Source organism: Symphalangus syndactylus, chromosome 5 (assembly GCF_028878055.3).
Source record: "Symphalangus syndactylus isolate Jambi chromosome 5, NHGRI_mSymSyn1-v2.1_pri, whole genome shotgun sequence".
NCBI lineage: Eukaryota > Metazoa > Chordata > Mammalia > Primates > Hylobatidae > Symphalangus > Symphalangus syndactylus.
This window is the reverse complement of record NC_072427.2, coordinates 147,467,297-147,480,257: the sequence shown is the minus strand read 5'-3', so window position 1 is coordinate 147,480,257 and position 12,961 is coordinate 147,467,297. Positions and strand designations below refer to the sequence as shown.

At 40.8% G+C, this 12,961-nt stretch overlaps 1 protein-coding gene and 1 pseudogene across 3 annotated transcripts in view; one reads left to right on the top strand and one right to left on the bottom strand.

The window, feature by feature from the left end:
* Positions 1 to 12,961, bottom strand: part of CD163 (CD163 molecule) — a 134,938-nt gene that overhangs the window by 100,781 nt on the left and 21,196 nt on the right. The window lies entirely within an intron of this gene.
* Positions 9,766 to 10,747, top strand: LOC129483436 (glyceraldehyde-3-phosphate dehydrogenase-like; annotated as a pseudogene).

Genomic DNA, 12,961 nt, shown 5'->3' with positions numbered 1-12,961 from the left:
AAATAACCTCACTAAGAAACAAAACAGGAGATATTACAACTGACATCACTGAAATACAAAACATCATTCAAGGCTACTATGAACACCGAAAACCTAGAAGAGATGGATAAACTCCTGGAAAAATGCAACCCTCCTAGCTTAAATCAGGAAGAATTAGATACCCTAAACAAACCAATAACAAGCAGTGAGATTGAAATGGTATTTTAAAAATTAGCAACAAAAAAAGTCCAGGACCAGATGGATTCACAGCAGAATTCTACCAGACATTCAAAGAAGAATTGGTACCAATTCTTTTGACACTGTTCTACAAATAGAGAAAGAAGGAACCTTCCCTAATTCATTCTATGAAGCCAGCATCACCCTAATACAAAAATCAGGAAAGGACATAATCAAAAAAGAAAACTACAGACCAATACCCTTGATGAATATAGATGCTAAAATCCTTAACAAAATACCAGCTAACCAAATCCAACAACATATCAAAAAGATAATCCACCATGATCAAGTGGGTTTCATACCAGGGATGCAGGGATGGTTGAACATATGCAAGTCAATAAATGTGATACATTTGGTGGTGGCTCATGTCTGTAATCCCAGCACTTTGGGAGGTCAAGGAGGTCAAGTTGGGTGGATCACTTGAGACCAGAAGTTCAAGACCAAACTGACCAACAAGGTGAAACATGGCCGACATGGCAAAACCCCATCTCTACTAAAAATCCAAAACTTAGCCAGGCATGGTGATGCATGCCTGTAATCCCAGCTACTCAGGAATCTGACATAAACAGACAATTCTCAAAAGAAGATATACAAGTGACCAACAAACACATGAAAAAATGCTCAACATCACTAATCATCAGGGAAATGTAAATCAAAACCACAATGAGATATTACCTCACTCCTGCAAGAATGGCCATAATCAAAAAATCAAAAACAGACATTGGCATGGATGTGGTGAACAGGGAACACTTCTACACTGCTGGTGGGAATGTAAATTAGTACAGCTGCTATGGAAAACAATGTGGAGATTTCTTGTAGAACTAGCATTTGATCCAGCAATCCCACTACTGCATATCTACCCAGAGGAAAAGAAGTCATTATTCGAAAAAGATACTTGCACATGCATGTTTATAACAGCACAATTCACAATTGCAAAATCATGGAACCAACCCAAATGTCCATCAATCAACGAGTAGATAAACTGTGGCATATATATATACAATGGAATATTATGCAGCCATAAAAAGGAATGAATTAACAGCATTTGCAGTGACCTGGGCTATTATTCTAAGTGAAGTAACTCAGGAATGAAAAACCAAACATCATATGTTCTCACTGTTATGTGGGAGCTAAGCTATGAGGACACAAAGGCCTAAGAATGATACAATGGACTTTGGGGACTTGGGGAGAAGAATGGCGGGGAAGGGATAAAAGACTACAAATATGGTGCAGTGTATACTGCTCAGGTGATGGGTGCACCAAAATCTCAGAAATCACCACTAAAGAACTTCCTCATGTAACCAAATACCACCTGTACCTCAATAACTTATGGAAAAAACAAAACAATAATCTTCAAGTGGGGGAAAATCAGTTAAAAGCAAATAAATACATTGAATAAATAGATAAATAAAATAAACAAAGTAAAAGAAGTCAGGAGTCATCCATTCTCCCAGTCCTGGCACCACAAGAGAAGTGTTTTGTTTTCATTTTTTAATAAACAAGTAAACTATACAAATTATCAACATGGGACAGAAATCTACATCATCCACCAAGAGTGAAAAATTTATTCTTTTTTTTTTTTTTGTAGAGATGGTGTCTTGCTATGTTTCTCAGGCTGAACTCAAACTCCTGACCTCAAGCGACCCACCTGAGCCTCCCAAAATGCTGAGATTGCAGGTATAAGTCACTGCACCCAGTTAAGAGTGAAAAATTTATGAACCCCACAGACCAAGCCTGAAAGAAAACTAGAAAGAAAGAATTAAAGAACAAAAAATAGTGCATGATGGTATGAGTTGCAGTTTTAAAAATGAGGGATCCCAAATAGATTATCTGGAACATGGAGAAATTAGATGTAAGAAGTTTAATGTAGTGCAACAGCCACAATTAAATGAGAAAGTAGAAAGCTGCATGAAACCTTTGAATATATTCTACGACTCTATGAAAAAGAGAATCTAAATATTTACAAAAGAATCAAGAAAGCTGGAAGTAGACTATGAACAGAAGAGGGCTCAACTTAGCCAATATTTTGTTGCTGTCAAGAATGCTCAGCATGTGGAAGTGGAGAGTATTCCTTTGCCAGATATGTAACATGCTACTTACATTTTGATCCAGGACATTCCACTTCCTGGTGCCCAGCCACCCCCTAACCTTAAGAAAACCTCAGCCTATGGACCTCCAACTCAGGTAGTTTCTATACTTCCTCTTCTTGGACACAGTGTTCCACATTTATGTCCTGGTCTTCTTCCTGGTCCACCTCCTCCTCAAGTCTTGCAGATTAATGGCTCTAAAGTGGGTTTTGCCCTAGATCTTCCTCCTTATAGGTGAGATGAAGGCATGTTATGTAGTCCTGAACTTGCCCAGCAGAGTCAAAATGATGATGTTTCCAGCATCAGTGAAAATGATGGCTCTCCTGAGGATATGGATCAAGATAAGCATGATGACAGTACTGAGACAGTGACACTGACAGATCAGATGGAGAATGTGAGGGGTGAATTTGTGCACCATGATGATGATGAGAGAGACAACAGTGAAGAAAAGAAGTCAGGTCTGAGTGCATGTTCTAACCCAATGCAAGGAAGCTAAGAACCTTGAAAAAGATTAGATGAATTGCTAACTACAATAACCAGTTTAGAGAAGAACATAAATAACCTAATGGAGCTGAAAAACACAGCATGGGAACTTCGTGAAGCATACAAAGGTATCAATAGCTGAATTGATCAAGCAGAAGAAAGGATATAAAAGTTTGAAGATCAACTTAATGAAATACAGCATGAAGACAAGATTAGAGAAAAAAGAATGAAAAGGAATGAAACAAAGCCTTCAAGAAACATGGGACTATGTGAAAAGATTGGTGTACCTGAAAATCACAGGGAGAATGGAATCAAGTTGGAAAACACTATTTAGGATATTATCCAGGAGAATTTCCCCAACCTAGAAAGATAGACCAACATTTCAATTCAGGAAGTACTGAGAACACCACAAAGATACTCCTCAAGAAAAGCAACCCCAAGACACATAATCATCATATTCACCAAGGCTGAAATGAAGGGAAAAATGTTAAGGGCAGCCAGAGAGAAAGGTCAGGTTACCCGCAAAGGGAAGCCCAGCAGACTAAGAGCAGATCTTTCTGCAGAAACCCTACAAGCCAGAAGAGAGTGGAGGCCAATATTCAATGTTCTTAAAGAAAAGAATTTTCAACCTAGAATTTCATATCCGGCCAAAGAAAGTTTCATAAGTGAAGGAGAAACAAAATCCTTTACAGACAAGCAAATGCTGAGAGATTTTGTCACCATCAGGCCTACCTTACAAGAGTTCCTGGAGAAAACACTAAAAATGGAAAGGAACAACCAGTACCAGCCACTGCAAAAACATGACAAATTGTAAAGAACACCAATTCTAGGAAGAAACTGCATCAACTAACAAGCAAAATAACCAGCTAACATCATAATGACAAGACCAAATTCACACGTAACAATATTAACCTTAAAGGTAAATAGGCTAAATGACCCAATTAAAAGACACAGACTGGCAAATTGGATAAAGAGTCAAGATCCATCAGTGTGCTGTATTCAGGAGACCCATCTCACATGCAGAGACACACACAGGCTCAAATTGAAGGGATGGAGGAAGATCTACCAAGCAAATGGAAAATAAAAAAAAGCAGGGGTTGCAATCCTAGTCTCTGATAAAACAGACTATAAACCAGCAAAGATCAAAAGAGACAAAGAAGGCCATTACATAATGGTAAAGGGATCAATTCAACAAGAAGAACTAACTATCCTAAATATATATGCACCCAATACAGAAGCACCCAGATACATAAAGAAAGTCCTTAGAGAACTACAAAGAGACTTAGACCCCACACATGGGAGACTTTAACACCCCACTGTCAACATTAGACAGATCAAGACAAAAAGTTAACAAGGATATCCAGGTGTTGAACTCAACTCTGCACCAAGCAGACCTAATAGACATCTACAGAACTCTCCACCCCAAATCTACAGAATATACATTCTTTTCAGCACCACATTGCACTTATTCCAAAACTGACCACATAGTTGGAAGTAAAGCACTCCTCAGCAAATGTAAAAGAACAGAAATCATAACAAACTGTCTCTCAGACCACAGTGCAATCAAATTAGAACTCAGGATTAAGAAACTCACTCAAAACTGCACAACTACATGGAAACTGAACAACCTGCTCCTGAGTGAATACTGGGTACATAACGAAATGAAGGCAGAAATAAAGATGTTCTTTGAATCCAGTGAGAACAAAGACATAACATACCAGAGTCTCTGGGACACATTTAAAGCAGTGTGTAGAGGGAAATTTATAGCACTAAATGCCCACAAGAGAAAGCAGGAAAGATCTAAAATCAATGCCCTAACATCATAATTAAAAGAATGAGAGAAGCAAGACAAAACACATTCAAAAGCTAGGAGAAGGCAAGAAATAACTAAGATCAGAGCAGAACTAAAGGAGATAGAGACACAAAAAACCCTTCAACAAATCAATGAATCCCAGAGCTGGTTTTTTGAAAAGATCAACAAAATAGACCACTAGCGAGACTAATAAAGAAGAAAAAAGAGAAGAATCAAATAGATGCAATAAAAAATGATAAAGGGGCTATCACCACCAATTCCACAGAAATACAAGCTACCATCAGAGAATACTATAAACACCTCTTTGCAGATAAACTAGAAAATCTAGAAGAAATGGATAAATTCCTGAACACATACACCCTCCCAAGACTTAAACCAGGAAGAAGTTGAATCCCGAAATATACCAATAACAGGCTCTGAAATTGAGGCAATAATAAAAGCCTACCAACGATAAAAAGTCCAGGACCAGACAGATTCACAGCTGAATTCTACCAGAGATACAAAGATGAGCTAGTACCATTCCTTCTGAAACTATTCTAATTAATAGAAAAAGAGGGAATCCTTCCTAACCCATTTTATGAGGCCAGCATCATCCTGATACCAAAGCCTGGCAGAGGCACAGCAAAAAAAAAGAGAATTTTAGACCAATATCCCTGATGAACATCAATAGAAAAGTCCCCAATAAAATACTGGCAAACTGAATCCAGCAGCACATCAAAAAGCTTATCCACCATTATCAAGTGGGCTTCATCCCTGGGATGCAAGGCTGGTTCAACATACGTAAATCAATAAATGTAATCCAGCATATAAACGGAACCAAAGACAAAAACCAAATGATTATCTCAATAGATGCAGAAAAGGCCTTTGACAAAATTCAACACCCCTTCATGCTAAAAGCTCTCAATAAACTAGGTATTGATGGGACGTATCTCAAAATAATAAGAGCTATTTATGACAAACCCACAGCCAATATCATACTGAATGGGCAAAAACTGGAAGCATTCCCTTTGAAAACTGGCACAAGACAGGGATGCCCTCTCTCACCACTCCTATTCAACATAGTGTTGGAAGTTCTGGCCAGGGCAGTCAAGCAGAAGAAAGAAAAAAAGGGTATTCAATTAGGAAAACAGGAAGTCAAATTGTCCCCATTTGCAGATGACAGGACTGTATATTTAGAAAACCCCATTGTCCGACCACCCACCGTCTGGGAAGTGAGGAGCTCCTCTGCCCGGCCGCCCCGTCTGGGAAGTGAGGAGCGCCTCTGCCCGGCCGCCCCATCTGGGAAGTGAGGAGCACCTCTGCCCGGCCACCCATCGTCTGGGAAGTGAGGAGCGCCTCTGCCCGGCCACCCATCGTCTGGGAAGGGAGGAGCGCCTCTGCCCGGCCGCCCCGTCTGGGAAGTGAGGAGCGCCTCTGCCCGGCCACCCATCGTCTGGGAAGTGAGGAGCGCCTCTGCCCGGCCTCCCATCGTCTGGGAGGTGAGGAGCGCCTCTGCCCGGCCGCCCCGTCCGGGAGAAAGTGAGGAGCGCCTCTGCACGGCCACCCATCGTCTGGGAAGTGAGGAGCGCCTCTGCCGGGCCACCTATCGTCTGGGAAGAAGTGAGGAGCGTCTCTGCCCGGCCGCCCCGTCTGGGAAGTGAGGAGCTCCTCTGCCTGGCCGCCCCGTGTCTGGGTAGAAGTGAGGAGCTCCTCTGCCTGGCCGCCCCGTGTCTGGGTAGAAGTGAGGAGCTCCTCTGCCTGGCCGCTCCGTCTGGGAGGTCTACCACGGAGGCCAGAAGCAATGTGGGGGCTGGACGTGGTGGCTCACGCCTGTGGTCCCGGCACTCTGGGGGGCGAGGCGGGTTGATCACTTCGGGCTAGGAGTTCAAGACCAGTCTGGCCAACTTGGCGAAACATGAAGAATACAACAGACAAACCAACCAACCAACTCAGTGACAACAAAACAGGTCTACCCTGGAGTCATACTCTAATTTTTTCTATTTTCCTCCCTTTCTGATCCTTTATCCCACTTTCTTTTTCTTCCTCTTCCTTCTCCCTCTTCTTTGTCAAATAGAGGATTGAGTTATTATCACTGATCCATATAAAGTCCCTCTCTCATTTATTTTAACTCCCACCCCCCATTTCTATTCCCCGACTTCCCATGTGCAACCTTCCTAATATGTTTGATACGCATCTTTTTGTTTGTATGTATTTTTAGAAAATGTTTATTGTTTTTGTGTGCAAAAAAAATTAATAAAAAAAAGAAAAAAAAAAAGAAAACCCCATTGTCTTAGCCCAAAATCTCCTTAAGCTGATAAGCACCTTCAGCAAAGTCTCAGGGTACAAAATCAGTGTGCAAAAATCACAAGCATTCCTATACACCAATAACAGAGAAACAGAGAGTCAAATTGTGAGTGAACTCCCATTCACAATTGCTTCAAAGAGAATAAAATACCTAGGAATCCAACTTACAAGGGATGTGAAGGAGCTCTTCAAGGAGAACTACAAACACTGCTCAATGAAATAAAAGAGGACACAAACAAATGGAAGAACATTCCATGTTCATGGATAGGAAGAATCAATATCATGAAAATGGCCATACTGCCCAAGGTAATTTATAGATTCAACGCCATCCCCATCAAGCTACCAATGACTTTCTTCATAGAATTGGAAAAAACTACTTTAAAGTTCATATGGAACCAAAAAAGAGCCTGCATTGCCAAGACAATCCTGAGCCAAAAGAACAAAGCTGGAGGCATCACGCTACCTGACCTCAAACTATATTACAAGGCTACAGTAACCAAAACAGCATGCTACTGGTACCAAAACAGAGATATCGACCAATGGAACAGAACAGTGCCCTCAGAAATAATACTACACATCTACAACCATCTGATCTTTGACAAACCTGACAAAAACAAGAAATGGGGAACGGATTCCCTATTTAATAAATGGTGCTGGGAAAACTGGCTAGCCATATATAGAAAGCTGAAACTGGATCCCTTCCTTACACCTTATACAAAAATTAATTCAAGATGAATTAAAGACGTCAATGTTAGACCTAAAACCATAAAAACCCTAGAAGAAAACCTAGGCAATACCATTCAGGACATAGGCATGGGCAAGGACTTCATGACTAAAACACCAAAAGCAATGGCAACAAAAGCCAAAATTGACAAATGGGATCTAATTAAACTAAAGAGCTTCTGCACAGCAAAAGAAACTACCATCAGAGTGAACAGGCAACCTACAGAATGGGAGAACATTTTTACAATCCACCCATCTGACAAAGGGCTAATATCCAGAATCTACAAAGAACTTAAACAAATTTACAAGAAAAAATCAAACAATCCCATCAAAAAGTGGGCAAAGGATATGAACAGACACTTCTCAAAAGAAGACATTTATGCAGCCAACAGACACATGAAAAAATACTCGTCATCACTGGCAATCAGAGAAATGCAAATCAAAACCACAATGAGATACCATCTCACACCAGTTAGAATGGCAATCATTAAAACATCAGGAAACAACAGGTGCTGGACAGGATGTGGAGAAATAGGAACACTTTTACACTGTTGGTGGGACTGTAAACTAGTTCAACCATTGTGGAAGACAGTGTGGCGATTCTTCAAGGATCCAGAACTAGAAATACCACTTGACCCAGCCATCCCATTACTGGGTATATACCCAAAGGATTATAAAGCATGCTGCTATAAAGACACATGCACACGTATGTTTATTGCGGCACTATTCACAATAGCGAAGACTTGGAACCAACCCAAATGTCTATCAATGATAGACTGGATTAAGAAAATGTGGCACATACACACCATAGAATACTATGCAGCCATAAAATAGGATGAGTTCATGTCCTTTGTAGGGACATGGATGAAGCTGGAAGCTATCATTCTGAGCAAACTATCGCAAGGACAGAAAACCAAACACTGCATGTTCTCACTCATAGGTGGGAACTGAACAATGAGAACACTTGGACACAGAATGGGGAACATTACGCACTGGGGCCTGTTGTGGGGTGGGGGCAGTGGGGAAGGATAGCATTAGGAGAAATACCTAATGTAAATGACAAGTTAATGGGTGCAGGACACCAACATGGCACATGTATACGTATGTAACAAACATGAATGTTGTGCACATTTACCCTAGAACTTAAAGCATAATTTAAAAAAAAGAAAAAAGAAAGAAATATGTCTCCTTATTAAGAAAACATAACTTTTATCCAAGCTTATTCTTCTTGGTTAAAAAAAAGGAAACACAACTTTTGTTGGAATCAATTTAAAGAGAATATATGCATCGATGGTAGACTGGAAAAGAAAATGTGGTACATCTACACTATGGAATACTATGCAGCCATAAAAAGGAATGAGATCATGTCCTTTGCAGGAACATGGAAGAAGCTGGAAACCATCATCCTCAGCAAACTAACACAGGAACACAAAACCAAATACCGCATGTTCTCACTCATAAGTGGAAGTTGAACAATGAGACCACATGGACATAGGGAGGGAAACAACACACACCAGGGCTTGTTGGGGGTTTATGGGTGAGGGGAGGGAACCTAGAGGATGGGTCAATAGTGCAGAAAACCACCATGGCACACATATACCTAAGTAAAAAACCTGCACATTCTGCACATGTATCTGGGAACTGAAAGTAAATAATTTTTTTTAAAGATTGGGGGAGGGGATATATGAGCTAATAATAGTAGTATATTAAGTTGGGCTCCTATCTCATGTGATAGCATTATAGCCCCAGCAAGCAATTTGTTTCCAGGTTAAATACTTTACGTGTGTGTCAACAGTAGGTATGTTGTATCTCTGAACAGAATTATCACCGGCTTTTTAACAATTGTAATGGTAATATTAGCATTTTATACTTTCCTTATTTCATATTTAAGACTTATGCATGTTTTTTAGTTGTCTTAGCTGAGGGTATCTAGAAGGAACTGGAAAGAACAGGTATAAATACCTGACATCTTTGGTCTCAAGATATTAGGACTGTTTATACCACCTAAAGTGATAAGCATTTTCAGTGCAACCCCATCAAAATCCCAGTGACCTCTCTGCTTCTCCCATTTGACAAATATCCAATTTTCTTATGCAGCATCAGCCCTCTTCCTGAGACTCCAGAGTGAAAGTGAAGGCAGGAGTAAATGGATTTGGCCATATTAGGTGCCTGTTCATGAGGGCTGCTTTTAATCCTAGCAAAGTGGATACTGTTACCACCAATGGCCCTTTCGTTGACCTCAACTACATGGTCTGCATGTTCCATTATGATCCCAACCATGGCAAGTTCCATGGTACCATCAAGGCTGAGAATGGGAAGCTTGTCATCAATGGAAATCCCGTCACTATCTTCCAGGAGTGAGAGCTCACCAAAACCAAATGAGATAATGCTGGTGCTAATTATGTCATGGAGTCCACTGGCATCTTCACTACCTTGGCGAAGGCTGGGGCTCACCTGGAGAGGGGAGCCAAAAGGTTCATCATCTCCATCCCCTCTGCAGATGTCCCCATGTTTGTGATAGGCATGAACCATAAGCATGAAAACAACCTCACAATCATCAGCAATGCCTCCTGTACCACCAACTGCTTAGATTCCCTGGCCAAGGTCATTCATGACAACTTTGGCATCAGGGAGGGACTCATGACCACAGTCCACAACATCATTGCCACCCAGAAGACTGTGGATGGCCCCTCCGGGAAACTCTGGCATGACAGCCATGGGGCTTTCCAGAACATCATTCCTGCATCTACTCGTGTTGCCAAGTAAATGGGCAATGAGAGGGCAAGGTCATTCCTAAGCTTAATGCGAAGCTCACTCGCATGGTCTTCTGTGTTCCCAGCACCACTTTATCGGTTGTGGAACTGACCTCCTGTCTGGAGAAACCTGCCAGACAGGTTTCTTCAGACATCAAAAAGGTGGTGAGGCAGGCACCCAAGGACCCCTTCAAGGGCATCCTGGGCTACAATGAGCACCAGGTTGTCTCTTTGGAATTTAAAAGCAATACCCACCTTTCACCTTTGATGCTGGGGCTGGCATTGCCATCAATGACCACTTTGTCAAGCTCATTTCCTGGTATGGCAATGAATTTGCCTACAGTAACAAGGTGATGGACCTCATGGTACACATGGCCTGTAAGGAGTAAAATCTCCCAATCACTACCCCAAGGAGAGCACTGGAAGAAGAGAGGGACCCTCAGCTGCTGGGGATTCCCTGCTGCACTCAGTCCCCGACCACACAGAAGAAGGAGAGACCTAGGGAGCTGCACCATGTCACTTACCATTGATAAAGTCCCTTGTACTCAGCCAAAAAAAAGATATTTCATAGAAATAGAAAAAAACAATTCTAAAATTTGTGTGAAACCACAACATACTTCAAGTAATCAAAACAACGTTGAGGAAAACAAAGTCGAAGGCATCACACTTCTTAATCTCAAATTATATCACAAAAGAGGCATAATGAAGCAGTATGAAAATAGACATAAAAACAGACATATAGGCCAGGCACGATGGCTCATGCCGGTAATCCCAGCACTTTGGGAGGCCAAGGTAGGTGGGTCACCTGAAGTCAGGAGTTCAAGACCAGCCTGGCCAGCATGGTGAAATCCCATCGCTATCTACTAAAAATACAAAAATTAGCTGGGCATGGTGGCGGGCGCCTGTAATCCCAGCTACTCCGGAGGCTGAGGCAGGAGAATCTCTTGAACCTGGGAGGCGGAGGTTGCAGTGAGCCGAGATTGTGCCACTGCCCTCCAGCCTGGGCAACAGAGTGAGACACCGTCTCAAAAACAAAACAAAACAAAAAAACAGAGATATAAACCAATGGAACAGAAGAGAGAGCCCATAAATAAATCTAAGCATGTACAGTCGATTAATTTTTGACAAAGCCACCAAGAAGACACAACGAGGAACAGTCTCTTCAATACGTGGTGTTTGGAAAACCCGATATCCACTTGCAAAAAGGATGAAACTGGACCCTTGTCTTATACTGCACACAAAAATAAACTAGAAGGATATTAAAGACCTGAAACCATTAAATTCCTAGAGGACAACAGGAAAATCTCAATATTGGCCTTGACAAGGATTTTTTTGATATCTCACCAAAAAGAACAGGTAATAAGAATGAAAGAAACAGGTGGAACGATATCAAACTAAAACACTCTACACAGCAAAGAAAATGATCAAAATTGACAGCCAATGGATTGGGAGAAAATATCTATGAAGCATATACCAGAAAAAGGGTTGAGATCCAAAATATATAAGGAACTCAAACAATTCTACAGCAAAAGAAACAAATAATCCTATTAAAATGTAGGCAAATAACCTGACCAGATATTTCTCCAAAGAAGAAGTAAAAATGGCCAACAGGTGTAGCAAAAGGTGCTCAACATCATGAAACATCAGGGAAATGGAAATAAAAACCACAATGAGTACCTCACATCTATTCGGATGGCTACTATCAAAAAGACAAGAGAGTAAACAATGTTGGTGAGGATGCGGAGAAAAGGGAACCCTTGTACACTGTTGGTGGAAATGCAGATTGGTGCAGCCATTAGGGAAAAAAAATTGGAGGTTTCTAATGGAATTTTTTTAAAAAGCCACCATGTAACCTAGCAATCCCTCTTCCGGGCATATACTCAACGGAAATGCAATCACGACCTTGTAAAGACACTGTGCTCTTGTGTTCATCCCAGCATTATTCACAACAGCCAAGAGGTAGAAACAACCTGTCTGTCGATGGAAGAAAGGATAAAAAAATTGTAGGACACACACACACACACAGGAATGTTCTTCAGCTTTAAAAAAGAAAAAGATCCTGACACTTGCAAGAAAATATAGGTGAACCCAGACGACATCATGCTAAGTGAAAAAAGCCAAACACAGGAAAAATATACCATGTGAACTCACTTACATGTGGAAGACTATTTTTTAATTACAAAACTCAAATACATAGAAACAGAGAGTAGAAAGATGGTTACCAGGGGCACAGGTAATGGTGGGGAAAATGAGGAGATGGAAGTCAAAGGATACAACGTTTTGGTTATGTAGGATGAATAAACCTACAGCTCTAGTGTGTAGCATGTAGACTGTAGTTAATAATATGGTATTGAATACTGGAAATTTGCTAAGAGATTTTAGGTACTTTAGCCACAAAAAAATGAAATATGAGATGATGGATATATTAATTTGCTTGACTGTACTAATCATTTCACTTGTATATGTATATCAATACTTCATGCTGTAATACTTTAAATATATACAATTTAAAAATTAGGACTGTCTACATCTATCCAGTGTTTGAAGTTGCATTTTCTGTCCCACACGTTATCAGAAAACTACTAGAATAAAATAATATATCT